Source organism: Aedes albopictus, chromosome 1 (assembly GCF_035046485.1).
Source record: "Aedes albopictus strain Foshan chromosome 1, AalbF5, whole genome shotgun sequence".
In the NCBI taxonomy this organism is placed as follows: Eukaryota; Metazoa; Arthropoda; class Insecta; order Diptera; family Culicidae; genus Aedes; species Aedes albopictus.
In genome coordinates this window covers 298,323,890-298,347,075 of record NC_085136.1, presented here as the reverse complement: position 1 = coordinate 298,347,075, position 23,186 = coordinate 298,323,890, and the positions used below count along the sequence as shown (strand labels likewise).

At 43.0% G+C, this 23,186-nt stretch overlaps 1 protein-coding gene across 2 annotated transcripts in view; it reads right to left on the bottom strand.

Annotated features, from left to right (window-relative positions):
• Positions 1 to 22,865, bottom strand: part of LOC109409083 (uncharacterized) — a 185,403-nt gene extending 162,538 nt beyond the window's left edge. The window contains exon 1 of one of the 2 annotated variants that reach the window (XM_062847037.1): positions 21,869 to 22,865. The gene's annotated coding sequence lies outside the window, so the exon portion shown is untranslated. The remainder of the gene's footprint in view (positions 1 to 21,868) is intronic. The other variant, XM_062847039.1, reaches the window with a different exon arrangement.
• Positions 22,866 to 23,186: the final 321 nt, after the last annotated feature.

The window sequence follows — 23,186 nt, the reverse complement described above, 5'->3', positions numbered from 1 at the left end:
TGTAGCGCGTTCACCCATAAATCCAGCCTGATATTGCCCCACGAACTCTCTTGCAATCGGTGATAGACGGCGGCATAAAATTTGAGAGAGTATTTTGTAGGCAGCGCTCAGTAGTGTGATCGCGCGGTAGTTCCCGCAATCCAACTTGTCGCCCTTTTTGTAGATGGGACACACGATACCTTCCATCCATTCCTCCGGTAATACTTCCTCCTCCCAAATCTTGGTAATGACCCAGTGTAGTGCTCTCACCAGTGCTTCTCCACCGTATTTTAGAAGCTCGCTTGGTAGTTGATCTGCTCCAGCGGCTTTGTTGTTTTTCAACCGGCCAACCTCCTCCTCAATCTCTTGGAGGTCAGGGGCCGGAAGTCTGTTGTCCTGTGCACATACTCCTAGATCTGTTACCACGCCACCTTCGGTACTTGTAACGTCGCCATTGAGGTGTTCATCGTAATGCTGCCGCTACGTATCGACCACCTCACGCTCGCTCGTGAGAATATTCCCGTGATTATCTCGGCACATGTCGGCTTGTGGCACAAAGCCTCTGCGCGAACGGTTCAGCTTCTCGTAGAACTTTCGTGTTTCCTAGTTCTAGCATTAAGGGGACGAAATACTCTGATAAATATTACGTCACGCGATGCTTACAGACGGACTTCTCTCACTTTCATCAAACAGAAAGACGAGGAAGGAGAGTCCGTAACTGAACGTAACAGGGTGATTTGTAAGCATAGTCATTACTTAGTTGGGCTATAATTTGCTACGTTGAATCTACGCCGAATGAAGCATCCTTATCCACTCCAGGTCTCGGTCGTGGGCCAATCGCTTCTATCTATTCCTTCTTGACTTTTAGTGCTCTTAGGTCCTCTTGAACCGCAAACAGCCATCTCATGTGTGGACTACCATGTAGACGCCGCCGGCCTATCCCTGCTTCACTAGGCACAGAATTATGCTAAATCTCCATGTCGTGTCCGGACGGACACCGTGGCAATCCGGGTCAATCGATTCCGCCGGCCGAAATTCTTCATTAACGAGGAAGGATGCAAATGATGCAACCTACTCGTACAAAACACTTTACAAGACTGACGATCCATAGCCTAACCCATTAGGCTAACTGGAGACCCTAGGGGATGTTCATAGAGATGAGCAAATGTAAGTCACAAGGGAGTTACAGGGGGTCCCAAGGAGCGGGGTACCAGGAAAGCTCAGGAGGGTTTTCTGGGGTCTGAAAGGAGTTTTCGAAAGTATTGCAGAGAGTTTCAGACGATTTTCGACAGGGTTTGGGGGGGTTACAGGTGTTTCCGAGAGTCTCACGTACCTTACATAGGGTCCGAAGTGGGACTTAGAGGAATTCGGGGGCGTTAGGCAGGCGTTTTTGGGGTTTCAGATGCGCTACATAGGGTTCTAGGGGATTTTAGAGGGATTTTGGAGGCATTTTTGGAAGGCCTTACGGGAGGCCTTACGGGGGCGTTTTCGGGGGTTTCGAAGCGTCTCAGATACGTTACATGGTGTCCGAGGGGGATTAAGGGGGATTTTGGAGGCATTTCAGGAAGGTTCAGAGCATTTCCGGTGAGATTCAGAGGCGTTACGGAGAGTTTTCGGGGGTTTCAGAGTGTCACAGGTACGTGACATGGGGTCCGAGGGGGTTTACTTCTAGAGTGGATGTCATGGGTTCGATCCCAGCCTCCAGCCTCACGGAGAGCGGCTGACACTTGATCCTTTTCTGAGCATATGCTCTAACGGACCCCATAACTTGGATATCGGCTAATGGCAACTCATAATGGACCCCCAATCGGACTGGAAAAGGAACAAGAGCCACACATCAAAATCCTCGTGCTCAATATTTTACCGTAGATAGGGTAGAAAATTGACAGCAGCGCTAAGGCAACCAGCTCGATATAGTAGAAATAGAAAAGAATACATTTAGGAGCTGTACAAAGTGTAAGTGCTGCTGTGTGCCAATTGGAATCGCTCACGCAGTGGACAAAAGAGCAGTAAATTAAGTGAAGTGGTTGAAGAATAAAAACAAGTGATTCGTGCCAGAACACTAAACTGAGAAGCAGGCTTTGTTCTAATTGGGATGCATCACCAACGTGAAGAAGAAGAAGAAATTACGTCAAGAAGATATCATCAAATCACGCGAAAAGCTTCGTGTTGTATCGAAATCATCCAGCACCAAAAGTCTACGATTACGGATGACGCCACTTCCTAGTTAGGTTTCCACATTCATTGAATCATTTTTACGACTAGAAAGCATCCTCCTATCATCCTCAGGATGAACGTACCTACCTTCGTTCGATCGTTTAACAACCTTACCAGACCGGGCAGCGCCCGTCAGCGCCAAGATTAACGACTCCTAGCCGAACTATGTAGCTGCAGCAGCACCACCGGGTGATACCACCACGCATTCGATGGAAACATCCGTGCGTGTGAGTCAACAAAAGCTCCAACTATTTTGGAATTCGATTAATCCACAAACAAAACTGCGCAGCGTCGGAGTGGTGCGTCGATCGCCAGTACTGCCACGGTCCAGTGCGCATTTGATAGCAGCAAGCGAGTGAGTGCACTACTCTCCAACGAGCATGTTCCTAGTTCGCGCCAACGACGTCGTCATTTCCTCGCTGGCGCCGAAGGCTCTTGTTGTATGTAGGAGGCGTGTGTTTGTATTTAAATGGCTTCGAACATGGCTGGCAGGTGCGTGCAATGATCGATCGATCGGTGGAGAAATTATTCCTACCGCCACATGCGGCGGCGATTTTAGAAACTGGACACAACTACTGTTCCGCGGGCTGATAAGGCAGGTTTCGCTGATTTTGTTTTTATTTGTATGGATTTAGATCGATTAAATCAAGCGCGAGGATTGATAGCGAGGTGTCGTTTAGCCCACTTTCCTAGTGCGATAGACTGACGTGTTGGGTTTGCTGAGTTGAATGCACTTTTCGCCAGCCGGAGAGAGAGGACCATACTGGTTGATGCACTTTTTTTTTCTAGTTCATGTTTACAGATTGATTTACATGCATAATCAGAGGAGAGTTTGTTGGTTTATTTTCGAGTTCCTAGTAATTATGGATACACGTGAAGCATGCAATCAGAAAGATTTCTAGCGAAGTAATAGGTGAACAACCAATGAAAGTGATGCAATGGCTTTGTTGTATGCTTATTGATTACATAGGAAATGGAAAATTTGTAGACGGGTAAGGAATGGGGCATAACTTTCTTATGCTTTTAAATGTTATCAGAGTTAAATAGCCAGATAACGATTATCATAAAGTCTATCCAGTTCTTTCGCTTTCGTGATTGTACGCTATCAGCAGAAAAGATATTATAATGTACATAGTTTTTTTTATCTAATTCCCGTCTATCTAAGCACCGACCAATGCCTCATGGCCAATTTGATATAAATTACTTATTTATAAATTAGCTTCCTTACAATTTCTATATATTTCAAAAGAACTACAATTTCCATAAAATAATAAAATTAAATAATCTAATATCCCTGTTTCCGTCTAGTCCACGTCTATTTCAGGCACTACCTGATTTCATTTCCCGGCCTACCTTCTACGTGACATTATATTACTTAAAACGGTCAAAAATTAGGATTTTACCATAATTGGGTTTTGAAATTTTGTAAAATTTATTAAATTTTTAACTTTACGCGAAAGAGCACCTTTTACTGAGCCACTATGTTTTTGTCAGATTTTTAGAACTTCATTTAGGTACCTAACAATAATTTCAAAGACATTTTTTTCGAAATCATCTTTTGACAGCTGGGTAACTGCTTGACAGTTCCTCCCAGTGCAAAATCCGACGAGGGGTTATTCAACAAATTGCTCCCATACACACTTCAAATTGTTTTTTAAATAGGTTCCTGGGCACCAAAAGTCATGACAATTTGGATTTAGGCTCAGTTTAGCGTACAGATTCAGAATACGGAATTATCTCAACACCGTTAAAGAAGCCATTTGTTTATTTGAAATGTCGCTCAAATTCTCCGCAATCCGCATTAAATCATGTGTTCAAACTGCGAATTGGCAGAATATTGATTTAGCTTTAAAATAACGATCAAAATATTTTAACTAATATTTTTGACCACCAGATCACAATATGCCATTATTAGTGTGACAAAGAAATCTTTCTCTGTGGGTCGAAATGAACCAGCCCTGGGCTGAAAATCTTGTTAATAAAGATAATGATAATAATCTCTGTGGTAGTAAAACACGATTTTTTGTATGCACAACATCTATGCCCACGTTTGCTTTCATCCTCCTTAGACGACATTTTACCGACGGTTTTAAAGTGCCGCGGAGCTTTCGTGGGGTGTGAATTGAAGGTTGGTTCAACAAATGAATCTGGCATAGAGAAAATTTAACGGTGATGAAGAATAATTCGGCTAGATGCTGCTTTAGTGCAGTTGGCTTCGTCGTACGCAATACGAGAAAAAATGTCAACTCGTAAGTGAAGTGATGATTTTGCGTAATTTATCAATTTCCCAGTGCTATGGAGGGGCTGGTTATTGATAGTTTATGTACATCTTTTTGCTTCGATCTGATGGGCCATTATTGGCGCAAAGGTAGGTTGAAATCAATGAGGTACATGTACAGGTGGCGCAAACAAACATTGCGTGCAACTAGTTGTCTTGCTCTACCGCTGATCTTATGCAACTCAAATAGTGACGTCACTATGTGAGTTGGATAAGATAAGCGGTAGAACAAAAGGGACAACTAGTGGCACGTGATGTTTATCTGCGCCATCTGTATCTGTACCTCATTGAGTTGGAATAACTGTATTTATTGACTATTTTCCGTCTGATATGACGGGAACTAGCGCATAATGACAAAGTAAATTTCATCCTTATCCGTAATATCTTTGGATTACGGAAAAGTTTCAAGATTTAACGACTTTCAGCTAGACTATGTAGTGGGTGTGAGCATAATCATTAGTAGTCCCTCGCTTATAGTAACACCTTGAAATCACCACAGCAGAAGCAATCGCAATTCAACAATGTTCTGATTGAAGAAAGTTCTATCAAAAGCTCGACGCTCAACGCATCCCGCGATGGCTTCGTACCCCGAGCCGAAATGTGCAGAGATAAATATTGGAGCCTCTTGACGGATGGACGTGCGGTGATTGCAAGGTAGAAGCAGCATTTCGACAACTACCAGAAAAACCGACAACATATGGGAAACCGCGACATTTCCGGCCGACTTGATGCAATGCATCTTAGCAAAGGTGCCCAAAAAGAATGCCGTGACTATTGCGATAATTGGTGGGGCACCACGTTGCTGTGCATCATCACGAAATCCTCTGCAAAGTGATCTTGAACCGGATACAGGAAAAGATTGACATAACTCTCCGACGGCAGCAAGCAGGATTCCGTGCCGGACGATCCTGTGTGGACAATATTGTCACGCTCCTTATGATCCTGGAGCAAATCAATGAAATATAAGAGTCTCTATACCTGATGTTCGCTGATTACGGAAAAGCTTTCGATCGTCTAAATCACGAAAACATGTGGGAATCCCTCAGGCGCAAGAGTGTCCCTGAGAAAATTATCAGCCTTATTGAAGCACAGAACAGGGCAGTTTCGTGCAGAGTACTGCACAACGGTGTCTTGTCCGATCTCAATCGGGTCGTTGCTGAAGTGAGGCAAGGATGTATATTACTACCACTACTGTTCCACATCGTAATTGACGAGATCCTGGTTGGTGCAATCGATCGTTAACCAAGTCGTGGATTGCTGTGGCAGTCCATTACCATGGAGCACCTGGATGACTTCGAATTGACCGATGACGTTGCTCTCCTACACTCTTAGAAAAAATCATGTAAATTTAAGTTCACTTGGATGCACATAAAAGGAGCGGCCCGTTCGACACAAGTTTACATCTTCTATCAAAAATAAAGTCGAGCTAGCAATCGCTAGAGCCGAAGCGAGAGACAAAACATATGTAAGTAAAATAATGAACTGGATTCGAACTCTGGTCCGCTGATTGAGAGGCGCGTACTATACCTCTCGGCTGTATCACCGAGTTGTGATACAAACAATAAATGTAAAGCTGATTCTACCAATCTGGTCAGATAGGTTTGTTGATATCTTGTGCAACCAACTCGAACTTACATGGTGGATGTAAAATTGAGGCAAATTTTCCATTCAATCATGAAATGTTTACGTACGTTGATGGTTTACGTCACGTGTAAATTCCTATTTTTTTAAGAGTGATAGCTCAACTGTGCTCAACTTTCGACAGTTATCACCACGCGTCGAAGTCGAACGCCGCGGCTCAACATCGAGCAACTTCGTAACGTAGAAGTGGCACAAGACTACGCGCAGCAGTTAGCAGTGGCCCTACCAACGGAAGAGCAGCTTGGCGCAGCTACACTTGAAGATGGCTGGAGGGACATCCGATCCGCCATAGGTAGTACCTCGGCTACAGCACTAGGCTTCGCGACTCCGAATCACAGAAACGACTGGTACGACGGCGAATGTGAACAGTAGAAAAACGAGAAGAATGCAGCATGGGCGAGAATGCTGCAACACCGTACGAGAGCGAATGAGGCACGTTACAAACAGGCGCGGAACAGACAGAACTCAGTCTTCCGGATGAAGAAGCGCCAGCAGGAAGAACGAGATCGCGAAGCGATGGAAGAGCTGTACCGCGCTAAGGACACACGAAAGTTCTACGAGAAGCTGAACCGCTCGCGCAGAGGCTTTGTGCCACAAGCCGACATGTGCCGAGATAATCACGGGAATATTCTCACGAGCGAGCGTGAGGTGATCGAGAGGTGGCGGCAGCATTACGAGGAGCACCTCAATGGCGACGTTGCAAGTACCGAAGGTGGCGTGGTAACAGATCTAGGAGTATGTGCGTGCACAGGACGAAAGACTTCCGGCCCCTGACCTTCAAGAGATTGAGGAGGAGGTTGGCCGGTTGAAAAACAACAAAGCCGCTGGAGCAGATCAACTACCAAGCGAGCTTCTAAAATACGGTGGAGAAGCACTGGTGAGAGCACTACACTGGGTCATTACCAAGATTTGGGAGGAGGAAGTATTACCGGAGGAATGGATGGCAGGTATCGTGTGTCCCATCTACAAAAAGGGCGACAAGTTGGATTGCGGGAACTACCGCGCGATCACACTACTGAGCGCTGCCTACAAGATACTCTCTCAAATTTTATGCCGCCGTCTATCACCGATTGCAAGAGAGTTCGTGGGGCAATATCAGGCTGGATTTATGGGTGAACGCGCTACAACGGACCAGATGTTCGCCATCCGCCAGGTGTTGCAGAAATGCCGCGAATACAACGTGCCCACACATCACTTGTTCATCGATTTCAAATCGGCGTATGATACAATCGATCGAGAACAGCTATGGCAGATTATGCACGAATACGGATTCCCGGATAAACTGATACGGTTGATCAAGGCGACGATGGATCGAGTGATGTGCGTAGTTCGAGTATCAGGGACACTCTCGAGTCCCTTCGAATCTCGCAGAGGGTTACGGCAAGGTGATGGTCTTTCGTGCTTGCTGTTGAACATTGCTTTGGAGGGTGTAATAAGAAGAGCGGGGATAAACACGAGTGGGACGATTTTCACGAAGTCCGTTCAGCTGCTTGGTTTCGCCGATGATATTGATATTATTGCTCGTAAATTTGAGACGATGGCGGAAACGTACATCCGACTAAAGAGTGAAGCCAGGCGAATCGGATTAGTCATTAATGTGTCGAAGACAAAGTACATGATGGCAAAGGGCTCCAGGGAGGAATCACCGCGCCCGCCACCCCGAATTCATATCGACGGTGATGAAATCGAGGCGGTTGAAGAATTCGTGTACTTGGGCTCACTGGTGACCGACGACAACGACACCAGCAGAGAAATTCAGAGGCGCATTGTGGCAGGAAATCGTGCCTACTTTGGACTCCGCAGAACTCTACGATCGAATAAAGTTCGCCGTAACACGAAGTTAACCATCTACAAAACGTTGATTAGACCGGTCGTCCTCTATGGGCACGAAACATGGACCCTACGTGCAGAGGACCAACGCGCCCTTGGAGTTTTCGAACGGAAGGTGTTGTGTACCATCTACGGCGGAGTGCAGATGGAAGACGGGACTTGGAGAAGGCGAATGAACCACGAGCTGCATCAGCTGCTGAGAGAACCAACCATCGTCCATACCGCGAAAATCGGGAGGCTACGGTGGGCGGGTCACGTCATCAGGATGTCGGATAACAACCCGACTAAAATGGTTCTCGAGAGTCATCCGACCGGTACAAGAAGACGTGGAGCGCAGCGAGCTAGGTGGGTCGACCAAGTGGAGGACGATCTGCGGACCCTACGCAGAGTGCGGAACTGGAGGCAAACAGCCACGGACCGAGTGGAATGGAGGCGGCTACTATGTACAGCAGAGGCCACCCCGGCCTTAGCCTGACCGGTAAGAAGTAAGCTCAACTGTGCTCTTATATGCAAAGCAAGCTCGATGATCTTGCCAATCGCTGCTTGGCGGCAGGTCTTACCATCAACGTCAACAAAACCAAATCGTTAAATGTAAACACGGTCAACTCTTCCAGCTTTACGATAGCTGGGCAAGCAGTGGAGAATGTTAAAAGCATCCAATATCTTGGTAGCCAAATGGCGGTCGATGGCGGTACTAAGATCGACCTAGGTGCACGGATCAAGGAAGGGGCTGTCTCTCGAGTTTTAGAAATGTATGGAAAAACAATCAGATTAGTCGACGCAGCAAAATCCGAATTTTCAACTTTAACGTGAAATCTGTGCTGCTGTACGCCAATGAAACTTGGTGTGTATCAGTGAAGAACAGTTAACGGCCGCAGGTCTTCATCAATAGATGCCTGCTATATACATCGCCTGCTATATAGGACATCGTCGATGTCCTCAAAAGCCGATAGTGACAGACCCCTAAAATGGAGTGAGCAGTGAAGAGAATTGTCAGACAAAAGAGGCACAAAACAAGCAACAAAGAAGGTGCGACAATTACTCTTTATCCCTACTGGTAACAGATAATGACATGATCTCGAAATTTTTTGTTGCAGACAAAACGGAAGCTGAATTTGTTGCGTACTTTTCAACTCGTGAATAATCAATTATTACTAACCCAAAGTCGAAACTGTTTGATGATAGAGCTTCACCAGAGTTGCAGTGTTTACCGACTCGAAGTTACCGTTCGAAAATCGTAATGCAAGGCTTAAAAATCTCTATACTCGTGGCGTACAATGTTAATCCCATTATTTTCAAGTTGGGACAAACTTGTGTCGCATGGGTTTGTTTGTCGCAACAAATACAGGTTGCGACATTGTCATTATTGTTGCGTGAAGGTTGAATTTTGATTCACTGGGAGTGAGTAGGCATTAACAACCATGCGTCTCCATAACTTTCTCAATCTCCTTGGAAACACTTGGCCGATGATTTCCCGTGGCCGATTTGTTCCCCTACGGAGCTCTGAATTGGACCAAGAGCTAAAAAACACGGCTGGCTGAGTTATCCTGGTCATGTCGGAAGGATGCTGAAAGAACGAAAGGCGATGGCAACAATCAGTAAAGAACCACGGAGTGGCCAGCGACTCCGTGTGCGGTCGCGCACAAGATGGCTGTTTGCGGTTGAAGAGGACTTAAGAGCGTGTCTACTGTATCATTTGGCGTAGATTCAACGGTTTTGGTTCCTGTTGTCTGCATCTTGAAAGTGTTTGGATGCTTTCTAGGCGTACTCATTATAAGTCATTCTTAGAAATACCAAGAAAAGTTGTGATTAATTAACGATATATTCAATAGTGCTATGATTCAAGTCATTAAGAATTGCCATCCGATTAAAAAGAAAGAAAAGAAATTTTCGCATGCAAATGAGCAGAAGAGACGCTGCACTTGCAATGACACTATCTTCGCCTTGGTAGGTATTTGCTCATTTTCTTGTGGTGGCCGGATGAAAGAAAGTGAAACCACCGCGCCCAAGAGGCGACATAAAATTAGCATCTTCGATATCTATCCACTCCTGCACGGGGCCCGGTGCCGGGCGGGTGCTGGTGACAGTTTTGCGTGTCGAGCATCCCACTACCATCGCATCGCACCGACAGAAAAGCAGCAAGAAGATGATGATGATTCGAAAGACATCAACGGCGACGAAAGACGTTCGGTGACATTGCGACTGCGCCAACGCTCGGGCCGCACAGTGCGGCTCGCACCGCCATCATCGGAGGTATTCAGGTTGCATTCAAGGAATGGTGATTGTGTAAAAACTGCGTTCATCCATATGCAAACGCACACCAATATCGATGGGTGGTAAAAAACGCACAATATTGTGATAAATAGGCGTCACGCTAGAGAGGGAACGAGCAGATGGAGAGGGGAAATTGAACCAAGGAATATGCATGTCTTTTGAGAGCTTCTTTTTGTCGACATAACAAAACGATGCTAGGGTAAGTGTACCAATTATGGCTGTAGTACCATTTATTCGCCATAGTTAATTTTCACCCTTTTACGATGTAAATCAACAAGAAAAAATTGTGAACAACAGATCACGTAAACAAAAGATAGTCGCACTCATTTAAACTCCACATTTTCCTCAAATCATGGTAGAAATCATTTACCTTAAAATTTCGGCTTCCTTGCACCCTTTTTCGCCATAGTGTACCAGTTATGGCTAACCCCATAAGGAATGCATGCAAATAGTGCGAAAAGGAACCGAAGTTAGAAAATGTAACCATAACTGGTACAGGGTTCCTCTCATTGGCACACGCTGCAATCAATACCAAAAGTAGTTATGGCTCCGTTTCTATATTTTTCCTGTAAAGTATGAAAACTAAGATGTCTTTAAACTTATTGATGACATTCGTTGGTCTTCTCGTTATTTTTGTATAAATAGCTTTCCTTAGGTAGTGCCATAATTGGTACACGCACCCTATTCGAGGAACGCACAGGTGAAATTTTTGTTTGTGATGTTTCGGATCAAACTTGACTCGACTGAGTATTGCGTGTGGCTGCCTTCATTGATGTTCGTTTGGTGCAAATCATTGTTGGGAAACAGGTTTGCGATTTTCGTTTTCAAATTTGTGGTGTTTTCACTCTGAAAGGTTATGAGATTCTCAGTATGATAATTTCAGAAATGCAATATTGACTGTATTCAAAGTGATCAACTCTTAAAAATTGATTACAAAAAGTTAAAATGTGTTTAGGAAGTTCAGCAATTGTGGATGCGTTCTTTGGAGTGAACCTGATGTGATGTTTAAAACACGTGACTATCACGACGAGGACCTGGGATCTGATCCCACTCCCAACAAACTCACAAAATGTTACTTCTTTCATCGGAAGTGAAGTAAAGCGTGGGTCCCGTGATGAACTAGCCCCTGGCTAAAAATCTCATAAATAAAGACAATAAAAGCATTCACTCGCCCACGTCAGACTCTGAAATCTTACTGCATCTGTACCGTACGGATATTGGCTGTCGGGATCACTTTGGTGTTCGGATTGGTAATGGTCAGGCACACTTTGGTGATATGAACAAATGATAGCAATACCCATTGGATAACCAAGACCGTTAGAATGTTGGACCATTGATATTCAAAGAGCTAAGACACATAATGACATAATGACCCATTTATAAATTGAAATTGGTAAACGGGTCGGTATTTAGAAAGATCATGTTGAGGGTGTCGGGATCAATATCTCGATTGATTTTGTCTGGTATCCAGTACCGTTTTGCTGGCCTGCTGGATTATATACGAAGCTGCTATTAAAGTGCCTATAGAATACTTGAAAGTTTCTGCACCCTAAAACCGATCAGCACTAAAGTGCATAATTTCCAAACTACACCAAAACTGTGTAACCCTTGCACATTCACAAAATTAGCTCCTGCGTCCACAAAATCGTGGAATTCGCAAACGAATTTATACGGTGATCTAGCTATGTTTACTAGTAACCTTGGTAAACAAAAAAATATCCACATTTCGCATTCAGAAGAGTGTACGAGCTGTTTTTGTGAATGTGTTACTGTTACACATTTTTGGTGTAGTCTGGAAAATATACACTTATGAGTAGGTCTTACACATTCTAGGTGCTGAGCGGTATTAGCGTGTGATTCCCTGAAATAATTTTAGTATACTTCCGTAGTATTGAACGCAGATCATCAATTGTGTTTTGTAAGAAAAAAAAATGCCTCAGATAAGCACTGCACGTATACCTCTAGAACATCAAATACGCTTTTCATCGAACAACAATCCAGGAAATCAATTGCAAAACGATTTGAAGTACGCGAAATAGGTTGTTGAACTGTCTTACTGTGATTATCTACTGGGAAGTTATCGTTTACGATGATGCTTCTGCATTAATTTCAAACTTCCAGCTTCATAAACGCCAATTGAAGACGTAAGTAATTGCACAAACAAAAGGTTTTCCCTACAGATTTGCCAAGACAGTAATTGGCTGTATAAAGACGAAAACGTTTTGCGAATGGAATTACTTCGACGGGGCTTGACGTCCAAATCAGAGTTGAACAAATTCGCATTGAAAAGATTGATTGCCAAAGCTTGGTTTTTCGTGTCATCAATAACTTTTTTTTTTCCACACGCAACAAAAACCGAATCTTCAACATCCAATTCTACATATTCCGGAATAGTCGAAATTCCCTTGTATCATTCAGAATCGTGGGCTATGTTATGGAATATGGAATATGCATGTAACCTCTAAAAGCGGAAGCCTTTAAGGAACAACTATCACGAAACGTGTACCAAGCTCTAATAATAACGATTCACGGCAAATGGATATCAGGTTCATAGAAACTGGAGCGTAAATTACAGTAATAAGAACGTATTACTGTGTTCCTGCTGCCATGCTGTTCTGTTTACGGAAACAAAAACGCGCTCGGTTTGTATGTAATAGTTCAAAGAGAGAAATCTAGCAGAAACCTAATTTCTTGAACAATTTTAAATTTCTTGATCATCAATTTTAACTTGTTTTCTAGATCAGCCTACATAGCTGTGTAGTGTCGGTAACGGTTGGCTCAACTGATTCAGACGGACCGCCTGTTCCAGTCGTAGAAGTCCACTAGTCAGGTGACCCCTAACTCATGGTGTTATGCAGCTTTATGCTTACCGTAGCTAAGAATGAATGGTTAGAGGGGGTCTAATAAAAACTGAATCGCAAACGTAGTCATCCTCCACAGTATGCTGTCCTACCGTACTAGCCGGAGAAAAAGCACAGTGGACCTTGTGTTACTCCGAGACAATCAGCTTTAGTCACAAACTTGAGGCTATATAAAGGCGGGATTTAAAAGATGTCATTGATTAGTTTGAATTTTCACCTATGGTTTTGCATAATGCGATTTACAAAGTGTGTTCTAAGTGTGCCTTTGGCGTTTTCAAATCGACAACGATCTAATTTCATCGCTGCTGTTCTTTTTTGTGCTGTATGATTCAAAAAGAGATTGTAAAGAGTTTAATCTTGCCTAGTTTGGATAGTTGCTACGGTTAGGATAGCTCAGATCAAACTTCAGCATAAAAGAACTGCAACGATCAATCTTTATCAACTTACGCAAAATAATACAGTCCAAGTGGCTTTAGTCCAAGAAGCTCACTTTTGTAAGGGGAATATCTATCTAGGAAACATTGTGAACCCAGTGTTTGCTATTTTAAGTAAAATTGTAATGGAAAGCTCGCGTGCCATGCCTCGAGCCTGTATGCTTACCAACAACGCAATCGTTGCTACACTCCTCTATGAACTTACCACCAGAGATATATATGCAATCATAATTATGGTTTTACTGTAATAATTATTGATGTATCTGTAGGAAACTTCAACAGGAAATATGTCAATAATTGTTTGGTTTATTTGTCGGGTGATGAACAATCCCCTACAGATGCTTTCAAGGAAGTCTTCGTGCACTGCACTTCGAAAGGCCTTCCGCTGATTGTTGGTAGTGGATGCGAACGCCCACCATATCATCTGGAGCAGCTCAGAGATTTGTTTGAGAGGCTCCTGTTTGATGGAATATTTAAGTAGTGCAGATCTTGGATTATTTAGCAGAGGCAACCTTCCAACCTTCATGGCATCTGCTAGAGCAGAAGTGTTAGACATAACGTTAGTGAAATTTGTCACGAGCTGACCAATTGGCATGTGTCAGATGAAGAATCTTTATCTGACCATCGCTACATCTTTTTTGAACATACTTCGCAAGCTTTGCGTTTCAGGAAACCTTCAACCTGGGATCATTGACATTCCAAGTGAATTAGATAATGCCGTTGATACTAAAACGGCCGTCATCATGGAAGCTTTCCAAGAAGCTTGCCCTCTGCCATATGTGAAGACCACAAGAGGAACCCCTTGGTGGAACTCTGATCTGGCGAAACTACAGTATGCGGCAGGAAAAAATGCGAAAGTGTTTTTCAACTTCAACCCTCATTTTCGTCCATTTGACAATAACCAATCTATGTTTCAACGTTCCATGATCTATAATAGGCTAGTTTTCTGAAAAGTTAATTAAAAAATTTCCCATTTTGTTCACTAACCTTTACAGGGCGGCGCCTGAAGATGAAGACAACCAAAATTTTCAAACCGCAGAAAATCACACAGGTCGCTAAATTAAGCATCTGATAAAATAAAATATTTGATTTTCTCTACAATATCATCAAATATATGTACTTATTTCATCTGGTATGTGAAACTACATGGCTCTGGATCAGTGTGGTCTGGTTGTTCATCGAATTTGAGCTAATTTTGTTACTGTTATAGTTATTTTGTTTAATGACCATTGGGCGCGCAGTTTATTGATATCCGCTTATTAGGCCTACATTATCATATGTTAAACATCAAATATGTTCATTTTTATTTTTCAGTGCTAGAATATAGACATTGACTGATACACTGTCATGAAAAAATAGTCATATATATCCCATATTTAGCGTGTAATAGTGCCTTGAACTTTTCGCATTTTTTCCTGCCGCACCCTGTATATGGAAAGAGTTGGAACAGACGACGTTCGGCTGGTTCGGAGGCTTTCAGGTCGGCTCGCAAGGCCTACCAGAAAGCTCTTCGGTTTGCTGAACGATCCGGCTGAAAAAACCTTTGTACAAATATTTCCAGTCTGAGTGAAGCCAGTCGGTGAAGTGAACGAATTTCGTTTGCCAAATGACGATCTGACTTCCTCTGATGAGGAAGTTCTGGAATGCTTATTCAGCACACACTTTCCTGGATGTGTGGATATTACATCTTCGGATGAACCTGATGTCTTTTCTTGTAGTTATGATTCCCTGGTCTCGGCTTGGAATATTGTAACTATAGAATCGATTGAGTGGGCACTTAATAGCTTTACTCCTTTCAAATCTCCTAGGGCAGATGGGATTTATCCTATTTTGCTTCAGAAGAAATTTGATTATTCCAAACATGTCTTGAAAAAAAATACTTGTTTGCTGCTTTGCTACAGGGTATATTCCCAAATCTTGACGAGATATTACTTCGATTTTTATTCCGAAAGTGCGTCGAATGAAGAAGCAAAGAGTTTCAGACCTATCAGTTTGACCTCTTTTCTTCTGAAATGCTTAGAACGCATTGCCGATCATCACATTCGTGATGTTCATCTGGCCAACGTGCCTCTTCATGTAAACCAACATGCCCACCAATCTGGTAAGTCCACTATGACTCTTTTACACAAGGTTGTTCACGATATCGAGAAAGTTTTCGTTCAAAACCAATCTTGTTTAGGTGTTTTCTTAGATATCGAGGATGCCTTTGACAATGTGCCATTCGATGCCATATTGTAAGCCGCACGGAGTCATGGTATATCTCCAATGATTTCCAATTGGATTCATCATATGCTCAAAAACCGATATATCTTCTCGACATTGCGTCAAGCGGCGATTAGGAAATTGAGTGTTTGTGGATGCCCCCAAAGGGGAGTCTTGTCACCACTTTTGTGGAATCTCGTAGCAGATACGCTATTGAGGCAACTCGATAATAGCGGTTTTCCTACTTATTGTTTTGCGACGACTACCCAGCATTGTTAGATGGTATGTGTATCACCACCCTTTTCGACCTGATGCAAAGCACCTTTCAGGTGGTTGAGGGTTGGTGTCGCCAATATGGCCTTTCGGTTAATCCGAGTAAAACATCTATTGTTCTTTTTACGGAAAGCCGAAACCATAATGGCGTTCGACCTTTGCGTCTCTTTGATTCTGAAATTGATGTGACTGAAAGTTGGAGTCATTCTTGATTCCAAGCTTTCCTGGACACCTCATATTGAGTTCAGAATCAAGAAAGCTTGTATGGCCTTCGTGCAATGCCGGCGAACCTTTAGTACAACTTGGGGTCTAAAACCCAAGTATATCAAATGGATTTACACAACTGTGGTTCGGCCAATATTGGCTTATGGATGTCTTGTGTGGTGGCAAAAGGGTGAAGTTAGAATGGTCCAATCAAAAAGGCCATCTCCAAAGGTTGTGCTTAATGGCGGTGTCTGGAGCGTTCTCTTCAACTCCCACGGCAGCGCTCAAAGTTCTCTTTGACGTTGACCCACTACTCATTCCTCTCAAACAAGAAGCACTTACTTGCACTTACCGTCTACGGGTACGCGATCTACTAGAGGAAACTCATGTATACCGCACATCTACACACACCTTGTTGTTTCCACTTTTGGCGAATTGGGACAAAATTGTCCTTGCTCCAAGTGATCTTATAATTGCTTGTATTTTCCCATATAGGACGTTTTCCACGAAATTCCCTTCCCGGGAAGAGTGGACATCTGAATATCTAGAAAGAAGTATTTCAGACGGCATCGTATGCTACACTGATGGCTCCCTTCTCGAAGGTCGAGCAGGCAGGTGTTTATTCTCGTGAGCTAAGGCTGTATCAGTCTTACTCACTTGATAGACACTGCACCGTTTTTCAGGCCGAAATCTTTGCTCTAATGTGCGGAGTGCAATCGACACTTCAGCAGCACGTAATGGGCAAAGTAATATACTTCTGTTCAGATAGCCAGGCTTCTATTAAAACACTTGCTTCCGCCAACTCTAGGTCGAAGTTAGTTACCGTTTGTCGAACTCAAATCGATGAGCGAGCTGAATTCAGCAAACGCTGTTCACCTTGTATGGGTACCTGGTCATTCTAACATCGCTGGAAATTAATTGGCTGATGAGTTAGCTCGCACTGGAGCATCACATGACTTCGTTGGCCCTGAGCCAGCTATTCCGATATCCAAGTGTTGGATAAAGCTTCAGATTGATACCTGGCCGGCCACTCAGCACAAACAATACTGGAATAGTTTGGAGCCATGTCGTCAAACCAAATTGTATTGTACTGAGCCTTCTCTAGGGGTATCTTACAAATCTGTCAAAGCGGAATCACAGAATGGTGATCAAAGCATTGACTAGCTATTGCCGACTCAGCTATCACTTGGTGAATATTGAGCAAACTGATTCATTTGTATGTGACAGCTGTGAATCCGATTATGGAACTTTGATATGTAACTGTCCAGTTTTTGCGCAACTGCGTTTCCGAGTACTCGGTAAATACTCGTTAAGTGAAACTGACTTCAGAAATCTGAATCTTCAGGACGTTCTGTTGTTCTTGACCCGCAGTCTAGCCCGCAGTGGTCAAAAGTAAAAGGCTCTCTTTACGCTTTATGCGTTATAAAAGTGCCCTTTTCGGGGCGCTGTTTGAACCCTGACTTGTGAGGATCAGAGCTATGTTGAATGCTCTCCTTATCGACTCACCGTTTTGTAGTGCAAGTAAGCAGTACCTCATGAAATTCTTTCAGAAGATCCTAAAGCGCAATCACGAAACGTGACGTGAGATAAGATACAACACTCCTAGAATCGTCAAGTTAATTAAAAAATACCTGATTGCCGACCGGTTTCCGGCTTGATGCAGCCCATACGGGACAATGTCCAACTGATTGCAATGGTTCAAGTCATGAGAGAGAGAGAATGCTACTGCTGGTGGTTCGTGTCGACGCGAACGAATAGACTCGACATGATGGGAGGATCTTCTTCATTTATCCGCGATCCTTAGGCATTGACTCCCGTGGGTTTAAGTGGGGAGGGAGCTATCCTCATAATGTTAACGAGCTTCACACTTTCCCAATCTATTTCGTGGTATGTTTCTACCGTATGAGCCGCCACAAGGCAAGGAATCTGGTATATGCCAGACTGCTCGTCAGGTGGAACCTTGTCTTTGAGGTTGCAAAGCAGGTCACGCAGAGTGTTCTCCATTTTGTGAACAACTTGTAACCCTTGTCGATGGAGTGAGGTTTTTATGGGGTTCGTTATTTTCAGGCTGACTGTTTTGACTTCTCTGGTGTCCGGCTGTAGGGTAGTTATACAGGTATGACGTCGCGATGTATTTTGCGCTTGTGTTTTCAGATGATTTTATCCACAAAAGACCTGCCGTACCCAATCACTTCGGCTGTTGAATAAATACGGTCTCTCTGTTCTTCATACTCTTCATTCGCCATAGGTACGTTGAACAACCGGTGTGCCATAGAGTGGAAGGTGGCTTGCTTCTGAGCACCGAAGTGATTGGAGTCCGAGGTAATGTATCTTATCTTAAGAGGTAGGCTTGTGGTAGATCCTGAATTTCAACAAACTATCTTAGTCTTCCGTCTACTTCCTTCTCTACAGTGAATTGTATTGTGTTGTGCTGGGAGTTCAACATGCAACGTTCGATCTAGGTATTGTTCCTTAACCGGAACAAAAATATTGTCAACGTTGCTGCTGATGAATGAAGACTATCCTACCATCATGTCGATTCTATTCGAACAACCAGCAGTAGCATTCTCTCTCTCCTGACTAAGACCACCGTAGTCCTTCTTGTAGGGATTTATCCAGCTATTCCTCTGGATATTCCTTCAGCAATTTTCCTTGGAATAACTTCTAGAGTTCCTTCAGACATGTGATATGAAATGTTTCAAGCAATTACTCCAGAGGTACCCTTTAGGTGTTTTCCAAGGCATTTCTCCACCATTCCCTACACAAATTACTTTTTAAATTTCGTCAAGGATTTTAGCCCAGAAATCCTACTAAAAAATTTCCATCACTTTCTCCAGAGCTTACTCGAAAATTTTTTTTTCTAGGGATTTCGTTACAAAACCCTCCATGAATTATTTTATCTTCGTTCATTCCTCTAGTTATTTTCGTGAAATTTTCGAAATTTTGAAATTCTGATAAATCCGTGGAGGAATATCTTAAAGAATAGCTGGAGAAATTTCTGCAAATTCCTGATGAATTAAAAAAAAATGGAAGAGAGAGAGAGACGAACCAGCCAAGGGCTGAAACTCTCTTAAATAAAGACAAATCAATCAATCAATCTTGAAAGAATCCATGGAAATTATTCCGAAGAAACCGCTTAAGGATTTTACAAAGAATTCCTAGAGACATGTATGGAACATTTTTTTTAAGAAAGCTCTTGCTAAAAAAATCGTTAAGGCGTCTCTGAAGATATCTGTGCAGAAATTTCTGAAAAACATTGAGAAATCTTCAGTTAAATTACCGTAGAAATCTTTTCAGGTATTCTTCCACCAGGATTCTGAAGGAATCTCAGGGAAATTCCCAAAGAAATCCCAAACAAACGTATAAACAAAACCCAGGAAAATTTTCTGAAGAATTTCCGAGAGAAACAGCTGCAGAAACTCCTTGCAAAACCATTGGTGAAATTTCTGGAAGAAGTTATTGTAAATTTTAATGTTTAAAAGAAATCCTGGGGAAAACATTAAAAAAACAATGGAGGATTTTATGAAAATATTCATGGAGGAATCCCTGCAGGAAAGATAAACACCTGGATACACTTCTGCAAAGGTCCATCGGAAGCTTTTTGGAGTAATTTCCAAAGAAATTCCTGTAAAAATCCAAAAAACATTTTAGGAAGACTTTCCGAATTTTTTTTTTTAATACGTGGGGAAAATTCCTATAGACATCCATCCTTGGTGGCAATCTGTAATTTCTGAGAAAATCCAAAGTGGAACACTCCAAAGAACTCCTGAAAAAAAATGAGGAGCTTTTGAAAGAAAATCTGACTGAACTTCTGAAGGAATCTTTGGAGAAAATGTGAAGAAATCTTTAAAGAAATTTCTGATAGAATTCTTCGCGGGATCAGAAGCAGTTCATGGAAAAAATCTCAGAGCTTTGAATAAAACATCTGAATTCTTTAATGAATATCTGATGGAAGTCTTGTATAAATTTCTTAAAGAATTCATGGAGGAGCAGTTCTTAAGAAAGTTGCTGAAAAGTCATATCAGGGAGTTTCTTAAAGAAATGGTTGAAGTAATTCGTGGAAGATTTCCTTAAAGGAATTTCTGGAGAATTTTTTGAAAGAATCCATGGACCAATTCTACCAAACCCCGGAAAAATTTCCAAAATAAATTTATGGATTTTTTTTTTAAATAATTCCCTGAAAGAATTCCTGAAGGACTTCTCAGAGAGGAATCCCAGAAGAAATTCCTGGCTGTATTTATAAAAAATCTCTGGAAGATGTACTGAAGGAAATGCTGGAAACAATTCTGACGTATCATACCGATCTTGTGTTGCGGATTTTATTGATTTCTTTAGACTAGATGCTTCCTCCAATCTACAGCGGTGCAGAAACACACTCTGTTTATGACGAACGAATTCATAAGTCAAACAACAGAAGACGATGCTTCGATTAAATCTCACGCAAATGTTAATACGTACTGCGTAAAAAAGTAAAAGAGCAAACAGATACCACGCCATAGGTAGTTAATCGTTTGCATGTTTTATGGTTCTAGGTTGCAAAAACTTGTCTACTATTCCATAGCAGTAAAAAGTGTTCTTCGAAGGTATGTGGCAACGAAGGTTCGATGACCTTTCTAATGTAAAAACAGTTTGTTGCTGACACACGCTTTCGATAATTTTCCTGGAACTGGAAGAAACAAAAACAAGAGAGAACCAAAGTTTTCTTTGATACACATGAAGATATAAAAACAAATGGTAAAGGTGTTCGATTGAGCCCGAATACTCGAATGGTATGGTTAGATAATTCATTGACTTCTCTTTCACTTAGCTTACTGCCTAATTCATAAACCTGAGATTAAGCAATGCACCGTACAATTCGATGTTGAATACTATACGTGATTGATCAAACGAAATTGTTCAATGAAAGGGTGGTTTACTAAACTAAATGGGAATTTTCAAAGATTCTGATTTTTTAAAGAATAATGAACGGTGCCGACTATGTTCTTACACCCATCCAATAATAAGAAGGATCAGTAGGTATGGTGTTCGTCTTGACTCTCACGGGATGTCACATTTGGAAGGAATTAACATTATGGTGACCTATTTGGCAGAGAAAGCATCCATTTAATATAAAATATCATCATCAAACAATCATGAGATTGAATTAATTTCTCGATCGGCCGGCTTCCCAACAGCGACACAGAATTCCAAAAATTAAAGCCATCAGCCTGGCATTGACATCACCATTCTGAACGATCACTCCCTCCCAAACCGCTCTCAATTCCCGACCTATCACGCAAACTCACCATTAGGTGCATTATCATTACCCACTTGTGGTGGTCAGTCATTATCACACACACTTGTTCAACACCACCCAATTCGCCCCCTCCCCGCCTTCCATTCAGATCTATGTGACCGTTCCGAAAACAAATATCGAATGGCCATACAACACAGCCGGAGCTCGCGGCATTCCACTCCAAACCCAAAGCGATTCTCCCCGCTTTAAACGAAAAAACATACAACATACAACGGAAAACGCCAAGCGCAGCCGAGAAGATCCGCTATGCCTCCTGCTGACGTCCAGCGTTCGTTATCACCGCTCAATCCCCGAAAAAAGAAAACACTGCTACTCAATAAATATTCATAAATTCCGTTTTCACCTCGTCGGAAACGGCATAACCCCGTGCAATATTCACCTTAGTGTCCAGCGATTGATGGCGGCGGTGTGCCCCTCGGCTCCGTCAGGTTCAGCGCCCTTCCGTTCAGCTCACGCTGCTATCATCCACTCACGAACTTTGTGACTATACGACCGATTGTTCGCCCGCGATAAGATTTGCCCTTCAATGTCACACACACAGGGAACTAATGCACCGCTATTAAACCTCTAATTTCATTAATCTCTCACCAAAATTTCACAACCACTTAATTTGTCCACGCTTCACGATCGCTCACTCAGCTCTAAACAACACTACTGTCCGGTTGCCTATCAGCGCCACACTACCGCTAAAGGAAGCAGCGAAAAGTCCACCTCGATCGTCCGCCACGAATTGCACAAGCCCAAAGCCAAACCGGTCGGTCGGTCGCTCGGCTCGATCGCGCGCTGATGCTGCTTCTGCTACTAGCCGAATCCGTTCGACGTTCGTTCGGCCGACCGAATTCGTCTTCGCCTCGTCACCGATCGAGAAAGTAGTGAAAGTTTTTTGCTCCGATCACACTGCTTGCTGCTTCACGCAAAAGCACTCGCGCGCCGAAGCCGTTGCCGTCGCCGTCGCCTTCGCTAACTGACAGCCAAACCACACGTGTGTTGTGTGGTGGTGTGTGGGGGAGATGTTCGCGTACGGGGGAGAAATGCGTGTGGTCCTACTACCTACCTACCGTTGGGGTAAGCTGTTGCGACTAGACTGAAACGGATCCGGTTGGTGGCTGGGGGTTTTATCAATTTTTGGCACTTACTGACGGAGGTTCCGATTCGATCCGACTCAAGTGAGTGCGATGTGCACTGCGCCGAGTAAAAGGTGAGATGCACACGTGCGAGAGAACGTGAGAAGTGCGAGGACCTTCTTGCGTCGGAGATAGCAGATGAAGGTCTTTGGTGAGAAGATAAGCGGTGAGATGTAGGCAATGTTTTGGTGAGATTATGGCCTACGTGAGTACGGGTTTTGGCGCCAGTGGGACATTGGGGCTTTTGGAGGTTCGTTGCTTGGGATGCATTGAAGTCTTTTGAGAGTTTTACCCAAAAAATGTAACAAATTTATATGAAAATGGATAAAAAAAAGTGCTGTTACGGTAAAATAAGAGCAGTTTACTCAAGGTTATCAAATTTTAGCGTCCCCTATACTGTGACACTCCCAATGAAATGACTTGACAAATAGGCCTCATTAAGAATAATTCTTGAGGAATTTCTTGCGGTGTCCCTGGAGGTAATGCTGGATATTTTTTTGAGATATTGAGGAAGAAGTTTTGCAAAACACATAGGAAGAATTTCAGCAAGAATGTCACGATAATTACTGCAAA